Raw genomic sequence first — 27,904 nt, forward strand, 5'->3', positions numbered from 1 at the left:
GTCCAGTTGTTGGGCCTCCACACTTCCACTTTCATGGAGTCAAGCCTGGGTCCAGGAACTAGGATCTTGCATGCCGCAGCAAGACAAAAAGTCTTGAAACACATCAGAAACAACTTAATTTAAAAAAAAAAGAATGACTGTTTGAGACCATCACTTTCATATTATTAAACCAGTTAAGGAAGAAGTACTATTATTTTTGTGCTATGAAGTCATCTACAGCCCTACACAATGCTGACCTGTCACTCTTGACAACACAGACATAGAAACTCTAGGGCAGAAGGAAAACCCATCGTGTGACCAATGGGAGATTTACCGTCAACAGAAACTGCTCTTCTATGTAATACCTTTCAAAATACATAGACAACTAGAGAATTTTATTTCTAGCAACATTTACATCATCATCTCAAATTTCCACAACTTTTTCAGAAATTAGAAATATAAATCAACTGGTTTAATTTAAAATGTATGGCCTCTTAAAAATTATTTTTAGTTGGAATATATAGTTGATTCACAATGCTCTGTTAGTTTCTTTTGTACAGCAGTCAATCAGTTACACATATACATATGTCCGTTCTTTTTTTAGATTCTAGTCCTATATAGGTCAATACAGAGTATTGAGTAGAGTTCCCTGTGCTATACAGAAGGCCCTTATTAGTTATTCATTATTCATACATAGTGGCCTTTCCTGGTAGCTCAGTTGGTAAAGAATCTGCTTGCAATGCAGGAAACCCCAGTTCGATCCCTGGGTCAGAAAGATCTGCTGGAGAAGGGATAGGCTGCCTGCTCCAGTATTCTTGGGCTTCCCTGGTGGCTCAGCTGGTAAAGAAACTGCCTGCAGTGTGGGAGACCTGGGTTCAATCCCTGGGTTGGGAAGATCCCCTGGAGAAGGGAACAGCTACCCACTCCAGTCTGCTGGCCTGGAGAATTCCATGGACTATACAGTCCATGGGTCACAAAGAGTCAGACAGGACTGAGTGACTTTCACTTTCACTTACATATATATATAGTAGTATGTATATGTCAATCCCAATCTCCCAGTTTATTCTTTCCCCTTCCCTTCCCACCTTGGTAACCACAACTGTTCTCTACATCTGTGATTCGATTTCTATTTGTAGTTCATTCGTACCATTTTTTTAGAGTCCACATACAAGTGATATCATATGATATTTATCTTTCTGACTTACTTCACTCAGTGTGACAATCTCTATGTCCATGCATGTCACTGCAAATGGCATTCTTTCTTTCTTTTTTTATAATTGAGTAATATTTCATTGTAGGTATGTACTACAGCTGCTTTATCCATCCATCTGGCAATGGACATTTAGGTTGCTTCCACATCCTAGCTACTATAAATAGTGCTGCAGTGAACATTGGAGTGCACACATCTTTTCAAATTATAAAATCTGTGACTCTTAAGGAGAGAAGTTAGTGGAGGGATTAATTAACAGCCTCTGATATTCAAAGCATCTATCATTCTCTTCTGAATAAACAGAAAGGTCAACACATAACGCCTAAGAAGGTGCTTTGTGACTGGAATTTGCCATACTACTGTGAATTATTATTAACATATTTAATGAAAAGTTATAGAGACTATGGCTATTTGAACCAATTTATTGATGTAGAATAGCTTATAATGGAAAAGAAATTTTTATAGATGGAATTAGACAAGAGCTTCAAGAATACTAAGAAGAAACTGATTGACTGTCTCTCTCCATCTTTATTCTACATCTTCTCAGTCCCTTTGCCCACGTAGAATACAGGTTTAAGGTTAATCTAGAGCCTTAAGTTAGATGTTAGAAACATTTTTGATGATGCATATATTCTAACTACAGTAATGGGACTATAAAACAACACATAAAATTAATTTACCTAGAAAACTTTTAATAATAAATTTGCTATTATTGGCTCTTAAGAAAGAGAGAGATAACAAGAGGAGATCCTGAAAACTTTTTAGTTCCTTGAGTTTGTACCATAATTTGGACTTTGCCTCATTGGAGTGTTAGGAAGCTCTGGGCATCGCCCTCTATAATTCTGCAAATAATCTCTACTTGGGAGAACGTTTATTTTAATAATGCATGGCTCAGATGTTGATATTTTCCTTCATTTCCCCAACATCTAGAGAGAGGTATTCTGCCTTAGCATTAACATGGCATCATCAACTCAGTGGACATGAATTTGAGCAAACTCTGGGAGATAGTGAAGCAAAGGGAAGCCTGGCGTGCTGCAGTCCATAGGGTCACAAAGAGTCAGACACAACTGAGTAACTGAACAACAACATTGATATTATTTTTGCTCCCTGATGATATCACTGTGGTCTGTGTGTGTGTGCATGCTAAGTCGCTTCATTCGTGTCCGGCTCTCTGGGACACTATGGACTGTAGCCTGCCAGGCTCCTCTGTCCACGGAACTCTCCAGGCAATAATACTGGGGTGGGTCGCCATGCCCTCCTCAGGGGATCTCCCCAACCCAGGGATCGAACCTGCGTCTCCTGGTACTCCTGCGTCACAGGTGGGTTCTTTCCTGCTGAGCCACCTCGGAAGCCCCTCATTGTGGCCTACTTGATTTTAAAGATTTGGTTATACATCTTATATGCACACTCATTAACAATGGAAAATGAAGATATATTCATACCAAGTAATTCTGCCTGAGGAAATTTGAGCTTTTATGTGTTTCATCTTGTAGATAAGAGCTGGCCGTTCACAAAACTGAAAAGTCAGCCTCAGACTACAATGACTGACTGAAGATGTAGAATGGCTTTCTTAAGAATCCAGCAGTTCGAATTTACATGGGAGAAAAAAAATACTAGTTGGTGAATATAGCAACCTGGTTAATTTATATGGTCACCCCAATATTCCACTAGGCAGAGAACAGGTTTCAGAGGGAAAATGAAGGCAAAGACAAGAATCAAAAGGAAGTTGACAGAGAAAGTGGGAACAGAGGTTCCTGCCCAGGCCCAATCCTGGATGCCCACAGAAAGGTCTGATGCTAGGTCTTACTTGTCCCTACTGCCTAGCAAAGGGTCTGGTGCTGAATGAATACATAAAGGAATGAATATGCGGGTGTCAAGGTGAGAGGGTGTTTAATAAGTGTTGACGGTGGAGGCAACCTCATAAAAATGAGAGTACCTAGATGGGGGCGGTATGGATGTATAGGGAATAAATTTATTTATTTTTTTGAAGTGTGCCTCTCAAGATCTGGAATTCGTTTTGGGAACAGTCCCCCATAGCAGTTGTCTCCCATGTGATTTGCCGGGGATAAAATTGGCAGGTCCTCTTTCTTAGCCTCTCTTTCTGTGTTCTGGCCCACGCTGTCAGCTGTATTTTCCTCAGGACCATTGCAGAGACCACCACCAAGGAGCTCAGGCCTCTGTTCAGTACACCTTGCTCGTGGGGGCTTCAATCTGCTTTATAGTGTTTCCTCCCAGGTTTTCAAGTAAAACTGGGCAAGGAGTTTTTTTTTTCCCCCAAACTAGATGCAAAAGTATCTCTTTGGGGCTTCCCTGGTGGTACAGTGGATAAGAATCTGCCTTCCAAGGCAGAGGATACAGGTTTGATCCCTGCTCTGGGAAGATTTCACATGCCATGGGGGCAACTGAAGCCCATGCGCCACAACCACTGAGGCTACGGGCTGCAACTACTGCAGCCCACGCTCCTTGAGTCCCTGCACCACAACAGGAGGAGCCACCACGATGAGAAGCCAGCCTGCAAACCGCAACTAGAGAGCAGCCCCTGCTCGCTGTGACTAGAGAAAGCCCACTCCCAGCAACAAAGACCCAGAGCAGCCAAAAACTTAGAAGAAAAAAAGAATGAGCTTTGCCTTTCCTCTCATTTTGCTAATGAGACGTTGTTGTTGTTGTTTAGTCACTCAGTCGTGTCCAACTCTTGCGACCTCATGGACTGTAGCCTGCCAGGCTCCTCTGTCCACGGCATTTCCCAGGCAAGAGTACTGGAGTGGGTTGCCATTGCCTTCTCCTATATATATCCTTTGCACTGGGCCCATCGCACATGTCTTTCCAAAGTACCACAGTGGGGAAAAAAAGACTTAGAAGGTATTTACAGTTCTTCCGCAATAATCTCAAAACTTTCTGAGGTGGGGTCCTGACATCTTTGGATGAACTGAGCGACTGAGGGCCGAGGAGGAGGTAGAAACTTCCGTCATTCCATCACCATCCTGTTTCTGTTGAAGGCCCCAAGTAACACACTTGGTGGGAGGCCTGGGCTGAGCAGGGTGAGTCTTCTTCCCAAGGAGCCAAGGAGAACATAAGGTCATTGTCAATAAGGCGCACGGGCTGTTGCAGAAGTCTTGGGTAGTGGCTGTCCCCAAATACCCACTGCCAGGGACTCCACAGAGCAGCTGGGACCTCAAAGGGATGGCGGAAGCTGCCCTGGTGGCCTGGGCTCAGACTGTGTGTGGTGATGGGGAGAGGGATGTGGACTTTGGCTGAGTGAAGAGAGGAAATATGGGAACCGAGGAGAAAAGCCCACCTGGATTTGTTGAAGATTTACCACCAGCCAGGGTGGAGAAGGGAATGGCTACCCACTCTAGCATTCTTGCCTGGAGACTTCCATGGACAGAGGAGCCTGGCGGGCTACTAACACACACAGGGAGGGTAATGTTTCTGGCCCCTTGAGACATGATACAGGAAGCCCCAGTCTATTAGCTGCTTTGAGAAGTCTCGCTGTCTGTCCGGTACCATCTCAACAAACAACATGAGTTCTTTGGTGAGGGAAAGAACTAATTGTTGGGTCCATTCCATGGAGAGTGGAGGCACATCAAAGAAAGAAGTCATTTCATAAGCACACAGATTTGTCCTTGACTTGGATTGTTATAAAACTGATCTGCAACTAGAAGTTACAGAAAACCCTCAAAGGGGGAAATTACTTAGCAAAGGTCTGAATGATAGTTGTGAATGGTGGGCTCCAGCAGATCAGGTTAGGAACAGGGATGTCTAGGAGGGAGCCCACTGTCTTCCATTTCCTAGTTGTGACGGATTTGAATGAGTCATAAAACCTTTCAGTCATTCCTATAACACGAGGATTAATCATTCCTTTCCTAACTATCTCACAGGGTTGTTGTGAAGACTACAGGCGGAAAACACTCTTTCAGTTATAAAGTTCCATGCAGGTGCAAAGATTTATATTTGCTAGAGATCAGTTACCTTTCCTCCCGTTTCCAAAATGCTACCCTGCCACTACACAGAATACAGAAGGTGGACACACAGTAAAGACTAAAACAAACTCATGCAGTCACAGAGCAAACACTGGGATGCAATGATCTTGCACTGCAGCAAACAGTGGGGCATTCCCAGTCCTGTACGGTCAGATTTCTAAAGCCCAGCTGGTTGCATGGTATGGTCAAGCCCTGCATTCAGAAAACGTCCACATTTACTTTTTTTTTTTTTTTAATAACTTAACCCACTGCTTCTTAGCTGATTAGCACAGATATAAACCAAAATGACTGCTCTGTGACCGCAGAAGTTTTAGACAAATAATAGTCCACCCAGGTTGTAATTACACAAGAGATATATTAATAACAAAAACAAATGTGCCATTTGTAATAACCTCTGAATGCTGATATGAAACTGTTCGCATCCGACTGACTCTCATGTCCAACTGAGGGTAATATAAAAAGGAATCAAAATATTATGTACTGGTAGTATGAGGTAAGACTCTAAAAAGTATAATTTAGCTTCTATTAGTGATAGAAACGCTCTAGGAATGAGGGGGGAGGTGGGGCGGTGCAGAAACCAGGGGAAAACTGCATTGTTAAAGACCTTAAGTCCTTTAGAAAATCCTCTAACTGAGCTGCCTTAAATCTTTTTCACAAGAAGGAACATAAACCAATGCATATAGACACACATTAAACCATGCCCTGATTTCTTCCCTACCCTTGTTTTTAGTCTCTCTCTACCTGGCCAACGGGAATACAGACTTAGAAAAAGTGACCGGTGAAATATGTCCCTACAAGGGAACCAAATAATCATTTAGTCCAATAACTGAAGACACACATCAGAAGGACGTGCTTCTGGTTTGGCTTTGTGCCTCTACTGCTCTTCGCTGTCCCCACCCCCTCCAATATCACTAGTTCTAGTGGCTTATCTTCTGCATCTCTTTTGTTTTCTGCATCCTTGTCATACTCCATGTAACTGAAATGGCCATTGGGACTGGGAATGCCAAGGGATTCTGACATGAAAACTGTAAGAACTACATAAAACTCTCTTAATCACCCAATGTCGTTTAACTTCCAAATAAATGTCTAGGATTAGGAGAAGAGTTCAAGCAGTAAAGAATCCGCCTGCAATGCAGGAGACCTGGGTTCAATCCCCAGGTTGCAAAGATCTCCTGGAGAAGGGAATGACAACCCACTCCCCTATTCTTTCCTGGAAAAATCCCATGGACAGGGGAGCCTGGAGAGCTACAGTCCATTGGGTCACAAAGAGTTGGACACAACTGAGCAACTAACACTTTGACTTTGCTTAAATTTAGACTCAGTAGCATGATGAACTATAACATGCAATCATTTACATAAATGAGAAATATTTATAATATAATGTAAGGGAGAATTAGTGGAATTCAAAATACGACTGTATGTTATCTGAAATCTATGTATAAGCAAAAGTAAAATGTAGTAACATCGGCAGATCTGTGGTCATTTACTTGCTGATAACATTACCTTTAATATTATTTTGGAATTGCATTTAAAAACATAAATGTTGCTTTTTATTCCATCTAAACAATGATTGTTCAGAGTACCATTTTGATCTCCATAAAAAAGAATAATAATCCAGGACCTCTTCAACATTCAATTTAGTAAAGACTTTTTTATTTTCTGATACACACTGAAGGATTTTGTATTCATGCTGTTTCATGTCTTTCTCTGAATGATATGCAAACATCTACTTCTGCCCTCCCACGTGCAATATTGCCCAAGTTTAACAACTATTTAATCTATTTCTCTTGAATAAATATGTTTGTTTATTAAGCTCTTAAGAAGCATATACATGTAATAAGTTGTTTGGTGACATGAATCATGGTATCTTTCCATTTCATTTTGATTTTTAAAAATTAATTTGGCATTTCTATGCAAATCAAAATTACAATGAGATATCACCTCACACCAGTCAGAATGGTCATCATCAAAAAGTCTACAAACAATAAATGCTGGAGAGGGTGTGGAGAAAAGGGAACACTCTTGCACTGTTGGTGGGAGTGTAAATTGACACAGCCACTATGGTAGATGGTATGGAGATTCCTTAAAAATCTAAGAATAAAGCCACCAATACCACTCTTAGGCATATACCCTGAGGAAACCAAAATTGAAAAAGACACATGTATCCCATTGTTCCCTGCAGCACTATTTATAATAGTTAGAACATGGAAGCAACCTAGATGTCCATCAACAGATGAATGGATAAAGAAGTTACAGAATGGATAAAGAAGTGGTACAGATACACAATGGAATGTTACTCAGCCATAAAATGAAATGCATTTGAGTCAGTTCTGATGAAGTGGATGAACATAGAACCTATCATACTAAGTGAAGTAAGTCAGAAAGAGAAAGATAACTTTCGTATTCTAACACATATATATGGAATCTACCAAAATGGTACTGAAGAATTTATTTACAGGGCAACAGTGGAGAAACAGACATAGAGAATAGACATGCACGTGGGGAGAGGGGAGGAGAGGGTGAGATGTATGGAAACAACAACATGGAAACTCACATTGCCATCTGTAAAATAGATGGCCAACGGGAATTTGCTGTATGGCTCAGGAAACTCAAACCGGGGCTCTGTATCAACCTGGAGGGGTGGGATGGGGAGGGAGATGGGAGGGAGGTTCAAAAGGGAGGGGATATGTGTATACCTATGGCTGATTCATGTTGAGGTTTGACAGAAAACAATAAAATCCTGTAAAGCAATTATCCTTCAATAAAAAATACACTAATTTAAAAAATATTTAAAAAATTAATTTGGCATTTTTAAAACACACTATGGAAAGTGCTGACGAAGAGAGAAACCAGAGTAATAGTGAAAGAAACTGTGATAAATTGCTCTTATGTTCTTGAAAATCCTGCAGTTTCAGATTCAGTCAAAGTGTGGCGAGAGCCTGTGTGCCACACGAGGCACCGCACTGGGCCTATTGAATGGCTCCTCACTCAGCCCCCCTAGACTCTGTGTCACAGGCTCATTCGCTCCATTCTTTAAATGTGCATGAGGTTCAGAGAGGTCCAGCCATTGACAAAAGCCACAGAGCTAGTGAGAGGCTGGATTTTCACTCCAATTTTCTGATTTCAGGTGTAGGGCTCTTTCAACTAGAGCTTGCTCTAATATATTGACTTTGATAAATTTATCCTTTTTACATTAAATAATATTCTACACAATAATCACATCTCAAAATGAACAAATAGAGTAAGTATGAGAAAGACATATTTCTATTAAAAATAGACAGTATGAATAGAAAAATGAGGTAACTCAGATGGTAATGGAACCATCTATTACCATAGGACTCTGATAAAAACTATGTGATTCTTAAATCAAGGTATGCTAGAATGAGTGTAATGTCATCCGACACACAGATTGTGGAATAGTTGATTCCTGAGCAATGTGAGTCTAGGCATGGTCTCTTAGCTCTGCTAGTTACTGCAGGACTGCAGGCTGACAGATGTAAAATAAGGATCTCCTGTCTAAGTAGGGGAAATGGTGCTGCCCAAAGGAGTGAGAGAGTGCCTCCTCACTTGATGGAACCTCCTGGAGCCATGAGGACTTGGGGCTATTAGTTCAGTGGCCTAATGCTATGGACAGGCATGAGAACAGGAGGACGATTCAAGAAACCAAGCCAATCCAATAAAAGCAGGAACTAAAATATTAGTAGGACTAAGTTTGAGATGGTAAACAAACAAACAAATAAAAAAGATGAGGCTTCCCAAGTGGCACCAAGATAAAGAATCCACCTGTCAATGCAGGAGACTGGGGCTCAGTCTCTGGGTTGGGAAAATCCCCTGGAGGAGAAAATGGCAACCCACACCAGTATTCTTGCCTGGGAAATCCCATGGGCAGAGGATCCTGGCAGGCTACAGTCCACAGGGTCACAAAGAATCGGATACGACTGAGCAATTAAGCTCATATACACAGACAAAAACCAAAAGCCCAGCGGACCAGTGGGCAAGGTAACTGGCTTTAGTCATAGGCTTTTCATGAAGGAGCTGGGTAAATCTGGACAAACTACATGACCATTTGGGGCTTCCATTTTTCATACATAAAATGAGAAAATTGAATTGTATGACCTACTATCTCTCCCTACCTCCGTCTCTCTGTTTAAGTTGCCAGGAATTCCTAATTCACCAGTAGATCCAGAGATTCGGGACTGAGGGAAACCTAAAACTTGTGCTTCCTGGGGCATTTCAAGGCTCTGGGGAAAGCACCTCTGCTTCAGACGCTGATGGGCAATTTTCCTTTACTCGTGATGATCCTGCTTTGATTGAATTGTCAGTAACATTTTTGAGAGAACTGAAAACTTTATAAACTTGTCCTGTAAGATGGGCTCAAGAAAATCCTTAAATAAATATCATGGAACTGGATAAATAAAAAGGGAAACGTTGAAAAACAAAGACTTTTATAGATAAGATTGGACCCAAGTCAAGCAGAAGTCCTTAGAAGAAGATATCGGGCTGAGTGGAAACCAGAGACCGCTTCATTGCTTTTTTGAACAAACTGGATACTTGTGAAATTCAAGACTCTGTGCTGGTTAGTTAAAGACATAATATTCAATTACAGGTACGGTCTTCAAGGGCTTTTACACTCAAAAGTGACATAAAAATATACATAAATACAATAATATATAGAGTAAAAAACATCATTTCACTAGAAATAGAGGTCAAGATAAAAGCGCCGTTATCACAATGATAGAGGCACACCACCTTCTGATGATCAAAGACATCAGGAAATGGCATTTGAACCTAAAGTGCAATGAAAGCTCGCTGAAAGGAATCTAGGAAAAGGAGGTGAAAAACGGAGCGACTATAAACCACAGAGAGTAAACGTACTAATTCTGGGCCACTCATGACGGTTTAGGATCCAATCCAGGGCAGGACTGGAATCCCAGGGTCCTCTGATCTCCCTGGTACCTTGGGTCCAGGCTGCTGTCCTTGGATTCCGAACTGCACTGTGGATGGGAGTAGAAATTCTGTTCTGAGATCACCTGGCTGTGTTAATCATGGGAGCATTTCACAGTTTTAGGAAAGAAAGTTATTAATGTTTTCAATGATGTATTAAAGTGGTTAAAAGTGGAGAGTTGTCAGATTTTAACACACCTCCAGGATTAGGTATGAAGGAAGGTATCCTTTTCTCTCGTTGTCTCAAGATGGAGCCAGATACAGGGTGATTTAGTGGTAAGAGGCAAAGACTCAGTGAAGCCCCAGCTCCAGACCTCACCCAGGTTAAGACGTGATCACATCACTTGTCACTTGGAGCCTTAGCTTCATTATCTGTAAAATGGTGCTTACAGAACTGCTGTTTACCCGACTGGATTTTTATAAGAACCAAATTTAAAAAGGCTTTAAGTTAGTACTTTCCTCTTCCTTAACAGCTGGCACGTGTTGTGTGCATCTTTCTCTCTTTAACCCTTAACCCATAACGTTGCATGTACCAAACTCTTGACCAATAATGTTCCATCGTGTTGCCCTTTATATAAAGCACATTGGACCCCTGCTATGCCCTTGCTTAGGAGTGTGGATTTGCCTGTACCAGTGACTATTTACCCCTTTGGTCCATCACATCTGATCAAGGTGAACTTCTCTGATGAAGTACAGTGTAGTCTTCCATTATATCATGCTGTTTCCCTGTGGTCACCATTCATCAGCATGATGTCATTTGTCATATAAAAGGATTTACTATTCAAGAGCCTAAGGTCTGTTCTCTGTTAGCTAACAGTTTACCCGATATGGGACAGCTAACAATACCACTCAGTGGGAAATCATGCTTTAAATAATTTGTTTTATTTTAGTCATGTCATCCCATGTAGCTCTGTGTTGCTTTATCTGGGCTATGGGAATAGTTTTGAGTGTGTGTGGTCAGAATCAAGCGCTGTTCTCTTACTTCATCGAATCTGGCACATTTTCTCCCTGGACAAATCCTATGGACATTTTGCAGACCTGCTAATCTCAGGAAGACTGAAGTTTTTAGAAGGCTGCTCTTCCTATTGAGGGGTAAGTGGCAAGGGGAGGAAATGTTTGCTACTGTTTGGGTTGTGTTTTCTTAGCTTGGCCAAGGATTATAACTTAATGGGATTGATTAATGACTCACACAAGGGAGACACAGTCCAGTAGTTTGGGCTGAATGAGGCTGAGTTTCTATTCTGCTTTTCCTTCTCTCAAGACCTGTAGTAACTGTAAAGATCTACTTCCCCAGTTTACTCTTGGAAGTAAATTAGACGGGAAAGAAGTGTGCTTTGGCCACCTGATGCGAAGAACTGACTCATTGGAAAAGACCCTGATGCTGGCAAAGATTGAAGGTGGGAGGAGAAGGGGACGACAGTGGATGAGACGATTGGATGACATCACCAGCTCAATGGACATGAGTTTGAGTAAACTCCGGGAGCTGATGATGGACAAGGAAGCCTGGTGTGCTGCAGTCCACGGGGTTGCAAAGAGTTGGACACGGCTGAGTGAGTGAACTGAACTGAACTGAACAGTGTCCTTTATCTGCAACTCTCTGGGGAATGTCACCCCCAAGAGAATGATCTGTCTGATTTCACAGAGATAGTAGAGTTGAGCACTTACACGCTCTTGACATGGCTTTCTGACATTATGTCATTTGATTTTATGAAATTTGCTTCCAGAACATTTCATTCGGTGAGGTTAGACTGTCAGACTGACTTGATGGAGAAGTCAGCACCTTAGGAGGAAGAGAAAGCTCAGGGTAGGAGGACCCAGGGGTCTGGTACTGCTCCCTTATGCTCGGCATGTCCTCTCATAGTGGCAAGGCATGTTTCTGCCCAATTTTATGGAGCCCCTTCTCAACTGGAGTGCAAGTGCCTTAAGAGTACAAACTAGATCTTGTCCATATTTTGGTTCCTTTGTTGACAGCATTTCAATATGTTAGCTGCTGCTGCTAATGAATGTTTTCCTTATTAATTCATACATGTATGCAACAAACGACAGGACCTGTTCTGGGCAACAAGGCTACAGATGTGAGCCAGACCAAGCTCCTTACCTTCATGGAACTTGCTTTCTAATGGTGGATGGAGCAGTCTATGAAAAGTCAAATATTCAATATTGTAATGGGTTGCTATGAGTGCAATAAAAAATGAAGTGGATTAAAGGCATAGAGAGTCACAAGGAGTACTGTTTTAGATCAAAGAGCCAGGAAAAGTCATTCAGAGGAAGTGACATTTGAGCAGGGGTCTGAATGGAGGGGTGATTCCCAGGTGGTGCTAGTGGTAAAGAACCCACCTGCCAATGCAGGAGAAATAAGAGAGGTGGGTTTGATCCCTGGGTTGGGAAGATGCCTAGGAGTAGGACATGGCAACCCACTCTAGTATTCTTGCCGAGAGAATCCCATGGATAGAGGAGCCTGGTGGACACTAGTCTATAAGGGTCACGAAGAGTCAGACACGACTGAAGTGACTTAGTACACATGCACACAGGCTGAATGGAGAGAGGAGAGGAGCCATGACATGTGCTCAGGGAAAAGTGCTTTCTGGGTGGCAGGACCGAGCAAGCACAGGGGTGGCATATGACTGCAGTTAGGAAAAGAGTCTTTGAGTCTGGTTGACTAGGTTCAAATCCCAGCTTCGGCTCTTAGATCTCTGCATGACATCATGACGATGACAATCACAGTTCAGTTCAGTCGCTCAGTCGTGTCTGACTCTTTGTGACCCCATGAACTGCAGCACGCCAGGCCTCCCTGTCCATCACCGTCTCCCGGAGTTCACTCAAACTCACATCCATCGAGTCGCAGATGCCATCCAGCCATCTCATCCTCAGTCGTCCCTTTTTCCTCCTGCCCTCAATCCCTCCCAGCATCAGAGTCTTTTCCAATGAGTCAACTCTTCCCATGAGGTGGCCAAAGTACTGGAGTTTCAGCTTTAGCATCATTCCTTCCAAAGAACACGCAGGGCTGATCTCCTTTAGAATGGACTGGTTGGATCTCCTCGCAGTCCACGGGACTCTCAAGAGTCTTCTCCAACACCACAGTTCAAAAGCATCAATTCTTTGGCACTCAGCTTTCTTCACAGTCCAACTCTCGCATTAATACATTACCACTGGAAAAGTCATAGCCTTGACTAGACAGTCCTTTGTTGGCAAAGTAATGTCTCTGCTTCACAATATGCTATCTAGGTTGGTAATAACTTTTCTTCCAAGGAGTAAGTGTCTTTTAATTTCATGGCTGCAATCATCATCTGCAGTGATTTTGGAGCCCCCCAAAATAAAGTCTGACACGGTTTCCACTGTTTCCCCATCTATTTGCCATGAACTGATGGGACCAGATGCCATGATCTTAGTTTTCTGAATGTTGAGCTTTAAGCCAACTTTTTCACTCTTGTCTTTCACTTACATCAAGAGGCTTTTTAGTTCTTCTTCACTTTCTGCCATAAGGGTGGTGTCATCTGCATATCTGAGGTGATTGATATTTCTCCTAGCAATCTTGATTCCAGCTTGTGCTTCTTCCAGTCCAGCGTTTCTCATGATGTACTCTGCATACAAGTTAAATAAGCAGGGTGACAGTATACAGCCTTGACGTACTTCTTTTCCTATTTGGACCCAGTCTATTCTTCCATGTTCAGTTCTAACTGTTGCTTCCTGACCTGCATATAGGTTTCTCAAGAGGCAGGTCAGGTGGTCTGGTATTCCCATTTCTTTCAGAATTTTCGAAGTTTATTGTGATCCACACAGTCAAAGGCTTTGGCATAGTCAATAAAGCAGAAATAGATTTTTTCTGGAACTCTCTTGCTTTTTCCATGATCCAGCGGATGTTGGCAATTTGATCTCTGGTTCCTCTGCCTTTTCTAAAACCAGCTTGAACATCAGGAAGTTCACGGTTCACATATTGCTGAAGCCTGGCTTGGAGAATTTTGAGCATTACTATACTAGCATGTGAGATGAGTGCAATTGTGCGGTAGTTTGAGCATTCTTTGGCATTGCCTTTCTTTGGGATTGGAATGAAAACTGACATTTTCCAATCCTGTGGCCACTGTTGAGTTTCCCAAATTTGCTGGCATATTGAGTGCAGCACTTTCACAGCATCATCTTTCAGGATTTGAAATAGCTCCACTGGAATTTCATCACTGCCACTAGCTTTGTTCATAGTGATGCTTTCTAAGGCCCACTTGACTTCACATTCCAGGATGTCTGGCTCTAGATGAGTGATCATACAATCGCGATTATCTGGGTCGTGAAGATCTTTTTTGTACAGTACTTCTGTGTATTCTTGCCACCTCTTCTTAACATCTTCTGCTTCTGTTAGGTCCATACCATTTCTGTCCTTTATCGAGCCCATCTTTGCATGAAATGTTCTCTTGGTATCTCTAATTTTCTTGAAGAGATCTCTAGTCTTTCCCATTCTATTGTTTTCCTCTATTTCTTTGCACTGGTTGCTAAAGAAGGCTTTCTTATCTTTTCTTGCTATTCTTTGGAACTCTGCATTCAGATGCTTATATCTTTCCTTTTCTCCTTTGCTTTTCGCTGCTCTTCTTTTCACAGCTATTTGTAATGCCTCCCCAGACAGCCATTTTGCTTTTTTGCATTTCTTTTCCATGGGGATGGTCTTGATCCCTGTCTCCTGTGCAATGTCACGAACCTCCGTCCATAGTTCATCAGGCACTCTGTCTATCAGATCTAGTCCCTGAAATCTATTTCTTACTTCTGTATAATCATAAGGGATTTGATTTAGGTCACACCTGTATGGTCTAGTGGTTTTCCCTACTTTCTTCAATTTCAGTCTGAATTTGGCAATAAGGAGTTCATGATCTGAGTCACAGTCAGCTACCGGTCTTGTTTTTGCTGACTGTATAGAGCTTCTCCATCTTTGGCTGCAAAGAATATAACCAATCTGATTTTGGTGTTGACCATCTGGTGATGTCCATGTGTAGAGTCTTCTCTTGTGTTGTTGGAAGAGGGTGTTTGCTATGACCAGTTTTCTTGGCAAAACTCTATTAACCTTTGCCCTGCTTTATTCCGTATTCCAAGGGCAAATGTGCCTGTTACTCCAGGTGTTTCTTGACTTCCTACTTTTGCATTCCAGTCCCTTATCATGAAAAGGACATCTTTTTGGGGTGTTAGTTCTAAAAGGTCTTGTAGGTCTTCACAGAACCATTCAACTTCAGCTTCTTCAGTGTTACTGGTTGGGGCATAGACTTGGATTACTGTGATATTGAATGGTTTGCCTTGGAAAAGAACAGAGATCATTCTGTTGTTTTTGAGATTGCATCCAAGTACTGCATTTTGGACTCTTTTGTTGACCATGATGGCTACTCCATTTCTTCTAAGGGATTCCCGCCCACAGTAGTAGATATAATGGTCATCTGAGTTAAATTCACCCATTCCAGTCCATTTTAGTTTGCTGATTCCTACAATGTCGACATTCAGTCTTGCCATCTGCTGTTTGACCACTTCCAATTTGCCTTGATTCATGGACCTAACATTCCAGGTTCCTAGGCAACCCACTCCAGTGTTCTTGCCTGGAGAATTCCAGGGATGGGGTAGCCTGGTGGGCTGCCGTCTATGGGGTCATGCAGAGTCAGACATGACTGAAGCGACTTAGCAGCAGCAGCAGCAGCATGCAATATTGCTCTTTACAGTATCGGACCTTGCTTCTATGACCAGTCACATCCACAACTGGGTATTGTTTTTGCTTTGGCTCCATCCCTTCATTCTTTCTGGAGTTATTTCTCCACTGATCTGCAGTAGCATATTGGGCACCTACTGACCTGGGGAGTTCCTCTTTCAGTATCCTATCATTTTGCCTTTTCATACTTTTCATGGGGTTCTCAAGGCAAGACTATTGAAGTGGTTTGCCATTCCCTTCTCCAGTGGACCACATTCTGTCAGACCTCTCCACCACGACCCGCCCATCTTGGGTGGCCCCACAGGGCATGGCTTGGTTTCATTGAGTTAGAAAAGGCTGTGGTCCTAGTGTGATTAGGTTTACTAGTTTTCTGTGAGTATGGTTCCAGTGTGTCTGCCCTCTGATGCCCTCTTGCAACACCTACCATCTTACTTGGGTTTCTCTTAACTTGGAGGTGGGTATCTCTTCACGGCTGCTCCAGGAAAGCACAGCTGCTGCTCCTGACCTTGGACGAGGGGTATCTCCTCACCGCTGCCCCTCTTGACCTTGAACATGGAGTAGCTCCCCTAGGCCCTCCTGTGCTAGTGCAGCCACCGCTCCTTGGACATGTGGTTGCTCCTCTCGGCCGCTGACCCTGACCTTGGGCATGGGGTAGCTCCTCCTGGCCGCTCCTTCTCTGTCACAGTCTGGCACTCTCGGCTGCCGCCCCTGACCTCGGACGTGGGGTAGCTCCTCTCGGCCATGCTTGTGTGCCCTCGCAGCCTCCCGCGCTTGTGTGCCCTCACAGCCACCCATCACTGGTGTTCACTAAATACTCACCACTTACCAGTTACAAAGCTAACCCTTTTACATGAGTTCTCTTGCTGAATTCCCACACCAGTCCCACAAAATCAGTACTATTATGGATCCTATTCTACCAATAAAGATATGAGGCAGAAAGAGGTTAATGAACAGTGGAGCTGGGGTTCAGTCCCTGCAGTCTGACTGGCCAGCCAGGAGATTTAAAACAAAATAAAATGTGGGAAGGGCAGAGCCAGATGCAGGAAAATTAGGACACTTGCCCTTTGTAATGTCCCCCTCTCCTGCCAGTGACGTCCTTTCTTCCAGCACTGCCTTGCGCCTTCTGAGCTAGTCTGGGACTGGTGTACCCATATGCATTACCATCTCTTTTTCTGGACTTTACCCCACAGAAACCATTACTGGTCCCCAAACCTTGGGGAACAGCCATCTTGGTCTTAGTATAAACTGTCAAACTAAGTTCAGCTAAACTGCCAGTGGGAATTGTGATTTATCAGAAATAGCAGGAAACGATAAGTCTTGGCTCTGCAAGGAGCCAGCTATGTGACCGAGGTCAAGCCACTGGATCTCTGAGTCTCAGTTTGCTCCTACATAAAATGAATTGGTACTATTTCCACTTTCTTATCACAGGGAAGTCACACATGTAAAGTAGAATGTAAAATCGTAAGCTCTATTCAAGGACAGCATATTGTTATCAATATGCAAATACATTCTGTGATGTTTAATATCTTGATTATTAGAATATGTTACTGTGACAAACTTCTGACCTTGTTTCATATTTCTGTTTCTGACGTCATACTCTCTCCAATTCTTCAAATTTCATTGCTCAGAACAATGAAAATTGGACTTCCACCAACAATTTACTTTAAAATGTTCACTTCTTTGGAAACTAGAAATTAGAGCAGTTTGTACCTTTTTGGAATTGAAGCTATTTGATGCTGTAATTTCAAACATGTGTATTTATTTCGTACAGAAAAATCTCAGTTAACCAGAATGCTGAGGAATAAGAAGTTTTAGATAACTTATTTTTGATTAACTAAAAAGCTAAAATGCCTTAGAAACCCCTTTCTTTGTTTATACTGTAGACAATATTTCTGGAATACATGATTTACTCCTCTGATTTAGGAACTAGAGTCCAGTGAAGATCACCAAATAGGTGTGTGTGTGTGTGTGTGTGTGTGTGTGTGTGTGTGTGTGTGTGAGAGAGAGAGAGAGAGAGAGAGACAGAGAGACAGAGAGAAATGTTGGGAGAGAGGGATATATATGTGTGTGTGTGTGTGTGTGTGTGTGTATAAATTATGGCAAACAGAATTGATATTTTGAACATCTCTGTTCAGTGTACAACACTATATATATAGTCATAGGCAACATAAGAAGTTGAATTAAGGAAGAAATAACCTTAGGGCATCACTTAGAATAATGAAGACTCATTACACATTAAAAAGATGTTCATAATAAAAGCTACACAGCGATTAAAGGCTTAGGCTCAGTGTCAGTTCACTTGGGTTGGAATCCTGGTTTGGTTACTTAGTTGCTCTGTGTCCCTGGATTAGTTACCTAGCTTCTCTGGGTCCCTAATTTTCTTATCTGTAAACTTAGGATAATAATAATCATACCTACTTCATAGAGCTCTTCAAGTAAAGGCAGTACCTGATGCTTAATAGTAAGTGCCCTATAAAGGTTAGAATTATTTCTGTGTTGGTGGTGATGAGCACTTAACTATGTCTTTAACATACTAATTAAAACTTTGTGAAGAAGGTACTATTATTATCTGTGTTTTACAGATGAGAACATTAAATAGACGTAATGAGTAGCTTGCCTGAGGCCACTCAATTAATACCAGTGTGGCTTTGAGGAACTGTCCCACATTTCCCTGACTCCAAATCCATGATCCCAATGAGACGGTCACGAGGAGGAGGAAATGGAAACCCACTCCAGTATTCTTGCCTGGAAAATGCTATGGACAGAGGAGCCTGGAGGGTTACCGCCTAGGATGGTGCAGAATTGGACACGACTGGGTGATTGAGCATGCATTTGACCTCCATGCTTACCTGCTTTGGTCACATATTTCCTGATCTCAATCCTTCTTATCATCTATCTTATTTTTCATTCTCTCCCTGTATTCCCTGGGTTAGAATAAACAAAGCATTTACAAAATGGAGTGGTATAGAAAAGTCAAAATTGATATCTGATAGCTGGACTCCATTTAACTGAGGTTTTTGGACATTTCAGATTAGTGAATGTGGCCCTTTAAATAAATCACATACTGGCAGTGGCCTTGAAGAAATCATTTTAAGTTAATACTTCTTTTGCATCAAACCTAGGGAAGTCATCACAAGACTCACCTAGAGCAATTTTATTCTGTTTGGCTTTAGGATGCTTGGAAAGTTTTTTTTTTGTTTTCTCCAATTAGTGCTCTGTCTTAGAATGTATTCTTCCAGAGGCCCAGGGTAAAACTCTCAATGGTGCCTAGAACAGTCTACACCCACCCAGCTGCATCCTGACATTATTTGATGTGAGTGCTGGATTGCGTGACAGATGAAGCCTGTGAAGATGCGAGGATGGGGTGAGGAAAGGTATGCCTGATGAAGTCCGCCTTTTCCAGTAACAGTAATGGGTCATGGCTGCATTTTAAAGGAAAAGGGAAAATTACTTTTCCAGCCCTGAGTATAAAAACTATGACTCATGCTGGAATTGGTCCAGAATGTTGGTCAAATTATCCAGATTGACAACTGAAGCTGAAAGATCTTGGGAAGACAATGTAAAGAGCTGAATTGCAAGGACAGACATATAGGAGGTTTAGATTCATTGGAAAAATGTGAACTGGTTTGAGAAAAAGAATAAGAGCGAGTTTATAACATTAAAAAAAAAAAGAATGCCTCTTTAAAATAACTTTCCTGATCTCCTTAGATAGTCCTAGGAACTCCAAACTCCCTACCCAGCAAATTAATGGGATATCCAAAGAAAACCAGTCCCTCCTTGTAAACAAAGTGGAAATTTCCTTCTTTCCAAAAGGGCCCCAGTCCCAGCCATAGAGGAAGCAAGGAGACGAAAACACATTTCTGCCTGAAATGACCTCCTATTTTAAGAAAAAACAACAGCCTCAAAAGAAGGAAAGGAAAAACAAAGTTCCACCCAGAAGGAAATTGTATGTAAACAGCCCAAAGGGAGACCGAGAAGGAGAGGGCTGAAACACCGAAATAAGCCATGAGCAGACGCCTCTGACATTGCTGTCACCCTCTGACAATATCAGAATCTGAGCTTTGCGACAATGGCTTTGTGATTGACAAAAAGGGGTTGGGGTAGGGGAGGATCCAAACAAAAGCAAGCTGGTGGAAAGGTCCCCTCCACTGCCGTGGAAACTTTGATCTTTGAAGTTTGCCTGTTTCTTTAGGACTCTGCTAGTGTGTAACCCAGGGGAGCCCAGCAACCACAAAGCGCTGGCTATAATTTTCTGCAATTTGTCACATGCCCTCTTCAAGCCCCGGTGAGATGGTTTTCTTTTGTTTTTAGGCTGCGGATGGTAGTAAGGTAGTTCAGGCAAGATAAGAGCGAACTGGAATCTTGTTTGTCTAGGCCTGGAAGCTACACCAGCCCATAGGTGTATTTGAATCTTATTATTATTTTTTTTTTTCTGCAGAGGTATTTGGTTTGGCCCATATAACACTCATTTCCCCTCACCCCTCTTTTTGGATCCAACATGTAAAAATCAAGAGATTCCAAATCAAAATTGGATTTCTATTTACCCTTGAAAAATTTGGTGACACGGGTCCCAGATTCCTGCTGGGTAACATCTGAAGTTGAATGCCTGCTGCCCTGCTCAGCACGGGCCTCCACGGGACAGCCTGCAAGTCCCACCCTACTGCTTCTCTCAGTTCTGTCACCTGTTTGCATCCATTGCCCAGTGGGATTTTGTGTTGAGTTCGAAACTGACCCACAGACCTCTTCAGGAACTGTTGTTCAGCAGCTAATTCGTGTCTGATTCCTTGCAACCCCATGGACTGCAGCCTGTCAGGCTTCCCTGTCCTCCACTATCTCCTGGAGTTTGCTCAGTGTCCATGGAGTCAGTGATGCTTTCTAATCATCTCATCCTCTGCTGCCCTCTTCTCCTTCTGCCTTCAACCCTTCCCAGTATTGGGTTCTTTTCCAACAAGGAATACCTGCAGTCTAATCTACGATTGCATGGGCCTGCTGAGAGGGATTCGAAGGCTGTCTGGGCTTGGCACAGGAGTCATGATTAGTTGTCAATGTTCCCTTTGGCCACAGAGGGAGTGGGTGGTGGCACGGATGCTAGGTATTTCCTCCCTGATTAGTTACATCTCTAGTTTAAGCCTGTGTCTTGCCTTTAAAATAGGACCTGGACTGCTTCTGAGTGCACTTTCTCCATAAACATTCTTGAAACTCAGCAGTGTTCATAACCATCTCAAAACCTTATGGAGTCTTGTTGACTCTAGAAATCTTATTATTCCCACCTCCTTTCATAGACCTTCAACCACTTTACAAGCAGCACCTGGTATAGTTCAAACAGAGACCCAAGTAAGTGAAAGGGAAAGCATTGATAATTCATAGCTTTAAGAAAATATGTGAAGCAGCAGCCGCTGCTGAGGTCTCTGTCTATCAACTGCCTATCTATCTATTTATCCACCCATTTAGATCCTTGCCTGCTAAATCTCTCCAGTCATGTCCAACTCTGCGACTCTATGGACTGTAGCCTGCCAGGCTCCTCTGTCCATGAGATCCTCCAGGCAACAATACTGGAGTGAGTTGCCGTGCCCTCCTCCAGGGGATCTTCTCCACCCAGGAACTGAACCCATGTCTCTCAAGTCTCCTGCATTAGAAGGTAGGTTCTTTACCGCTAGTGCCACATGGGAACTCCCTGCCTGCCATAGGAATCTGGCCTGCAGAATTCTCTCTTCTTTTTTATGTGACTTTTCACATCCTCACCATGGTTCTCTAGCTACTGTTCATTGGCCAACCTCGACAATTAATGGAGGGCAGTACATAACCAACATTTTCACGCAAAACGGCTTACTAGAAGTCCAGGGGTGGGCATCTTGGTAAGCTGCTTTTAAAAGACCTCTGACCCTTAAATGAAACCTCTTTGGTGCATTTATGGATTCTGTTGTTGGAGTCACAGGGACCCTTAAGAATAATGTGTGGAGCCAGCTGGTTCCTGCCATCATTGAAACCCAAAGGGAGGAGCTCCACAGGCAAGGAACTGCTCCCTAGATGTCTTGAAGTTGCTTATATTTCAAAAGAATTCAACTTACCACCAATGTGGCTTTTAGCCTCTCTAATAAAGCAGTTTTTAAAAAGCTAAAAACGTAATCTGCCTTTTAAATCTGTCCTTCCTGCTGAGTCTAAATGGGGTTGCCGCAAAATGCCTGACTGGCATTAGAGTTCTCTGAAGCCAATCACCTTAAATAGGGTTGCTTGAGGGTTTGAAATATATTTGAAAACACTCCAGGGGTGGTGCAAAATAACTGAACAAAGGTGAATTACATGAAAGGAAGAAGCAGGTGGAGGTTTATAAAGCTAAAGAATCACTAGTGTATTTTTGGAAATATCAGTAATTGAGATGGGGATGCTGACCTTAGAAGTTCATCTATCTGATCATAAAAATGGTTTTCATTTAGCATTAGAAAAAGATCATGCTAATAAATAAGATACAGCCTGGAATAGCCAAGGGTATGTGAAATCTGTGAAGAAGTACTTTAGCATCCAAAGAGAAGCCGAGGCTAAAACAGGTCCCAGGCAAGGACAGGCATCACTGTGATGTTTTCTCCAGCAGCTCTGAGAAGGGCAACATCTTAAACTTTCTTCATCATATTGAAAAGGCAGAGTTTCCTGAGAATTGATTTTTTGGGTAAGATAATTATAGAGTTTGCTATTGTAACCCATGGAAAAAAGAAAGTCAAGGTAAGAATTGCCATGGCAAAAATCACTACATATATACAGAATTTTTTTGGTGAAGACAAAGTTAAGAATATGGCAAGCAACCCCTTGTACTCTACAATTTCCTAGAAGGTAATATACCTGTGGGTCACAGTTGTTTAGATAAGGATGACTTGTAGACTAGCAAATGCAAATTGTGGATTATCCAACAACATGTAACTTTTCTGACAGGGCAAATTTGAGTGACCACCACTCCCACCGAAAGACATCTCTCTAAGGCCTTAAGAGAAGCACAAGACCCGTTTGCTAGTAAATTTTCAGGTTGGATGACATGAATTGCCTTAAAATTTTACTTGGCCTAAGTGGTTTCTACACTTAAGGAAGAGGATAATTTAGCAGTGCAAAATACGCTGAAAATAAGACATTTCTCTGCAAGAGGGTCTTCAGTGTTGCCTCTCCTATACTTTCAGTTTGCACTGAATATATGGAGAGTGGAGGAAGTTGCCAGAAGTTCTTGTTCTCTTTGTTGGATGAGGCGACAGGGCTACAAACTTGAAAATGCAGCTTACGCCAGCACACCGTCTCTTATGACCCTTGGAAGGCCAACGTGTGTGCTGAAAGAAATGCCCCAGAACACTTGAGAAGGTGGATGCATATGAGGAAATTGCAAGGGTTGGAAGCATTGGTTTGGAGAAGAATGGAAAAATTCAGTTGCTTAGCCAAGGCAGTTCCAAACAGCTTTGATCTGGATATCTCAGGAGAAAGAGCTTGTGCCGTCCCAGCATTTTCTGGTTTTGGCTAGGAAGGTATATAGTAAAGAAATGAAGACAAAAAAAACCCCAAAGTTTTTAATGGGTTTTTAGAACTTCCACTTCTGGCTAAAAACGGGAGACAAAAGGCAAATAGATATTGTTTTAAAAATGCTAAGCCAGGACTTTTTTAACCTCAAGAAAACATTGGGGTTTGATTAGGTTCAGATTGGGGGCAAGTTTTCAGGACAGTGTTTGTTCTAGCAACTTCCTCCCCTTCCCTGTGGAAAGTGCTGGTCTGTTGTGGTTCTGGAAGGCATGCTCTGAAGGCTCTAGGCTGAGGCGTCGAGAGACGGGCTCCACAGCCTGTCATTTGTGTTTCTGCCCACGCTTCCTTCAGTGTGTTCCTTGGAGCCAGGCCGCCCTGACTGCATGAGCCTTGGCATGACTAAGCAGAGCCTCCAGCCCTCTTCTTGTCTCAACCCTTTCTGGTAGAGTCTCTATATTTCCCTCCCACCTCCAGGCATCTCGAGTACTGCAGATCAGCATTTGTTCCGTTTCTGCCTTCAGCTGAGCTTCATTCCATTCTTCTAATCTGCACTTTGGGTCTGGGGCTATTTTGTATGTTCATTCAGTCAGCAGCTTCTTTGGGTTGCATCATTCATTTAGCTCAGGAAATCAACATCTGTCTGGGAGATATATTCTATAAGGAAAGATAATGAAGTCTCTCTCCTGTAAAATAAAAGGAGGATCAGTTCAGTTCAGTTCAGTCACTCAGTCATGTCTGACTCTTTGTGACCTCATGAACTGCAGCACGCCAGGCCTCCCTGTCCATCACCAACTCCCGGAGTTCACCCAAACCCAGGTCCATTGAGTCAGTGATGCCATCCAACCATCTCATCCTCTGTCGTCTTCCTTCTTCCCTCAATCTTTCCCAGCATCAGGGTCTTTTCTAATGAGTCAGCTCTTTGCATCAGGTGGCCAAAGTATTGGAGTTTCAGCTTCAACATCAGTCCTTCCAATGAGCACCCAGGACTGATCTCCTTTAGGATGGACTGGTTGGATCTCCTTGCAGTCCAAGGGAATCTCAAGAGTCTTCTCCAACACCACAGTTCAAAAGCATCAATTCTTTGGTGCTCAGCTTTCTTTATAGTCCAACTCTCACATCCATACATGACCACTGGAAAAACTATAGCCTTGATTAGACAGACCTTTGTTAGTAAAGTAATGTCTCTGCTTTTGAATATGCTATCTAGGTTGGGCATAACTTTCCTTCCAAGGAGTAAGCACCTTTTAATTTCATGGCTGCAATCACCATCTGCAGTGATTTTGGAGCCCAGAAAAATTAAGTCAGCCACTGTTTCCACTGTTTCCCCATCTATTTGCCATGAACTGATGGGACCAGATGCCATGATCTTCGTTTTCTGAATGCTGAGCTTTAAGCCCACTTTCTCACTCTTGTCTTTCACTTACATCAAGAGGCTTTTTAGTTCCTCTTCACTTTCTGCCATAAGGGTGGTGTCATCTGCATATCTGAGGTTACTGATATTTCTCCCGGCAATCTTGATTCCAGCTTGTGCTTCCTCTAGCCCAGCGTTTCTCATGATGTACTCTGCATAGAAGTTAAATAAGCAGGGTGACAATATACAGCCTTGACATACTCCTTTTCCTATTTGGAACCAGTCTGTTCTTCCATGTCCAGTTCTAACTGTTGCTTCCTGACCTGCATATAGGTTTCTCAAGAGGCAGGTCAGGTGGTCTGGTATTCCCATCTCCTTCAGAATTTTCCACAGTTTATTGTGATCCACACAGTCAAGGGCTTTGGCATAGTCAATAAAGCAGAAATAGAGAGGAAATAAATATTTTGTGAGAATCAAAATACTCCTGGCATGGTCTAGAATCTTTATCAAAGATCTCATTTAACTGTGATATCAATATAATATGTAGCATATTGCTATAAAGATCAAAAGGGGTAATAATCCACGATACTTAGCATAGGGCATAGCACAGAGTCAATAAATTTGAGTTATTATGATTATTTATTAATTTTTTCTAGAAAGGAAGGGACTCACTAATCTGTTCATTTTAGTCAGAATCTCCTAGAATGGTTTTATATTTGTAGGGCTCCATAAATGTTTGCTGAGTAACTGAGTGAATGGACTCTTGCCAAAAGTATCTTATTACTATTGCTGATTTTTGGTTAACAAGATATAATTTTCCAGATTAATGTGTGCCCCTTTATAAGGCCACAGTTCTGAAGAAGAATCTGACATCAAAATGGTTGAGATAAGAAAAAAATTTTCCCCTTACTTCATCTTTGTTTCTTTTACTTCACCTTATGTTATTATCCCAGATTTCTAATGAGCCATGTACTTCTTATGCTTGGATGAAATATAAATACACTACTTAGATATAACTGTTTGATAAACCTAACCAGGGAATGTAGTGCTTTGCAGACTCAGAGATTAAGCTGAAATCAAGCCATGGGAATAAAAAGTAAGAGTGTGAGAAAATAGAATATTGCCAGAAAAGCACAATGGTTGAGGAAGCCAATATAGGCAAATATGGTAGGGACAGCAGGAATTTGGAATACGTTTCCTAACTGTTAGTGGGGCGATGCGGAATGATGGAAAAGCTCAAATCTCCAGCACTTACTCTGAATCTCACCCAGTTTTCATATCTGTGAAGTGAAAAAGTCATGTAGGTGACTCCACAACTTCCCTAACCCTAAATATTGTGTGATTTTATTTAATAATAATAAATTTATATTGTATATAGCTTTTTCACCCTTTGAAAACTCTTTCATAATGTCCTATCAAATATAGGGTACTACTATACCAATAGGTGCACGTAAGTTATTTGAGAAAGAAGAAATACAAAGGCCCAAATCTATATATTATTATAAAAAAATGTGATGCACCTAAATCTGTTGAACAGCTTGTCAATCTTAACGTCAAAAATAAATTTAACTTATTATTTAGCCACCCAGGATGTTTGAATGGAAGACCCTCAGAAATCATGGCATCACCATCTTCATCATAGACCACGGATGGTAAAAGAACAGGCTCAAGGTCACTTGGCTTCAGGTTGCGATCTCTGAACTCCCAATAGGCTATTCTTTACTCAACATCAATGTCAATTAATCGATTGCTCAATTGATTATACCAACAGTCCCAACTTAGGCAACCTTTTGAGCAAATAGAGACATGTAAGTAGTGAAAAATATTACAAGTCAGAGAAAGAAGAAATTTCGCCAGAAAAATGTCTGACAAACTTAAGTGATTTATGCTCAACTGTAACTGTGTTGCTCAGTTGTATCTGACTCTTTGTGACCCTGTAGACTGTAACCTCCCAGGCTCCTCTGTCCATGGAATTTTCCGGGTAAGAATACTGGAGTGGGTAGCTATTCCCTTCTCCAGAAGATTTTCCCAATCCAGGGAACAAATCTGGGTCTCCTGCATTGCAGGCAGATTCTTTGCCATCTGAGCCACCAGAGAAACCTAGTATCACTCTATCCTACAAAGATCTTGGCTCATTTGTCATCAAGGAAAAAGATGTAGTCTCCATGTTACTTTTGCTTCTTTTCCCCCCTCAAATCTACTCTGGGAATGTTTAGTGTTTACATCTTTACCTATATTCTCTTGAACATACGTGATGTCTCACTTCATAAAACCAATAACAGAATTCTATGTTTCTTAATAAAATAAATGCTAAATATAGAAGTTCTTTTAAATGAACATTACATAGGTTTTGAATTTATCCTCAAGAGAGAAATGCCAGGAATCAAAACTTTTTAGTCCTTAATTTATTTTTGTGCTAGAAAACTAACATAGTTTTATGTACTGACATTTAAAGTTTGAATAGTACATTAGTGTAATTTTCAAGATTTCAACATGAACATGTATTTTATAGTTTTTTTTTAAAAGACTACAAAATTACATCTCTTTTTGGATATGATAAATTCTTATTTCAGCATGAAGTTTCTGTTTTAAAAAATCTTTTGTAGAATTCATATGCTAAATATCAAACTAAGTAAGTGTCAAATTTTGCAGAAATATAAAGAAATTAGTGCTTTCAGTTTTATTAGCATATAGAAACAAGGATTCTGTGGCACACATTTGAGTACTAAAAAAGTTTAAAAAGTGGTGTTAAAGTAAGAGGCATTTATCAAAAATCATCAGGCTTGATACTAGAAAGATTTCTTCCTTTCACAAGCTTATCATCTAATAGAGATCAAGGGTCAACAACATTTTCTGTAAACAGGCAGATGGTAAATTTTTTTGGCTCTGTAGGCCATCTAATCTCTATTGCCAATTACTTTACTCTTGGTAGAATGAAAGAGGGCAATGACAACATACAAAAGTGAGAGCCACCCTGTTCTAATAAAGCTTTATGAATGAACACATACTTGAATTTCATATTATTTTCATGTGTTACAAAATGTTGTTCTTGCTTTGATTTCTTTTTCAACCATTTAAAACCATGAAAGGATATTCTCAGTTTGTAGACCACACACAAATAAATAGTGGGCCAAATCTGGCCGGTCAGCCACAGTTCACTGAGCCCTGCAGTAGAGGCGTATAAACAATAAAATGGAACACAGGACTAGTACGCTGTGATGGAGGACGCATATGCTATGGGAGGACAACATGGGAGAAATCAACTGGAAAAGGCTACA

Source organism: Ovis canadensis, chromosome 4, assembly GCF_042477335.2.
Source record: "Ovis canadensis isolate MfBH-ARS-UI-01 breed Bighorn chromosome 4, ARS-UI_OviCan_v2, whole genome shotgun sequence".
Classification (NCBI taxonomy): domain Eukaryota; kingdom Metazoa; phylum Chordata; class Mammalia; order Artiodactyla; family Bovidae; genus Ovis; species Ovis canadensis.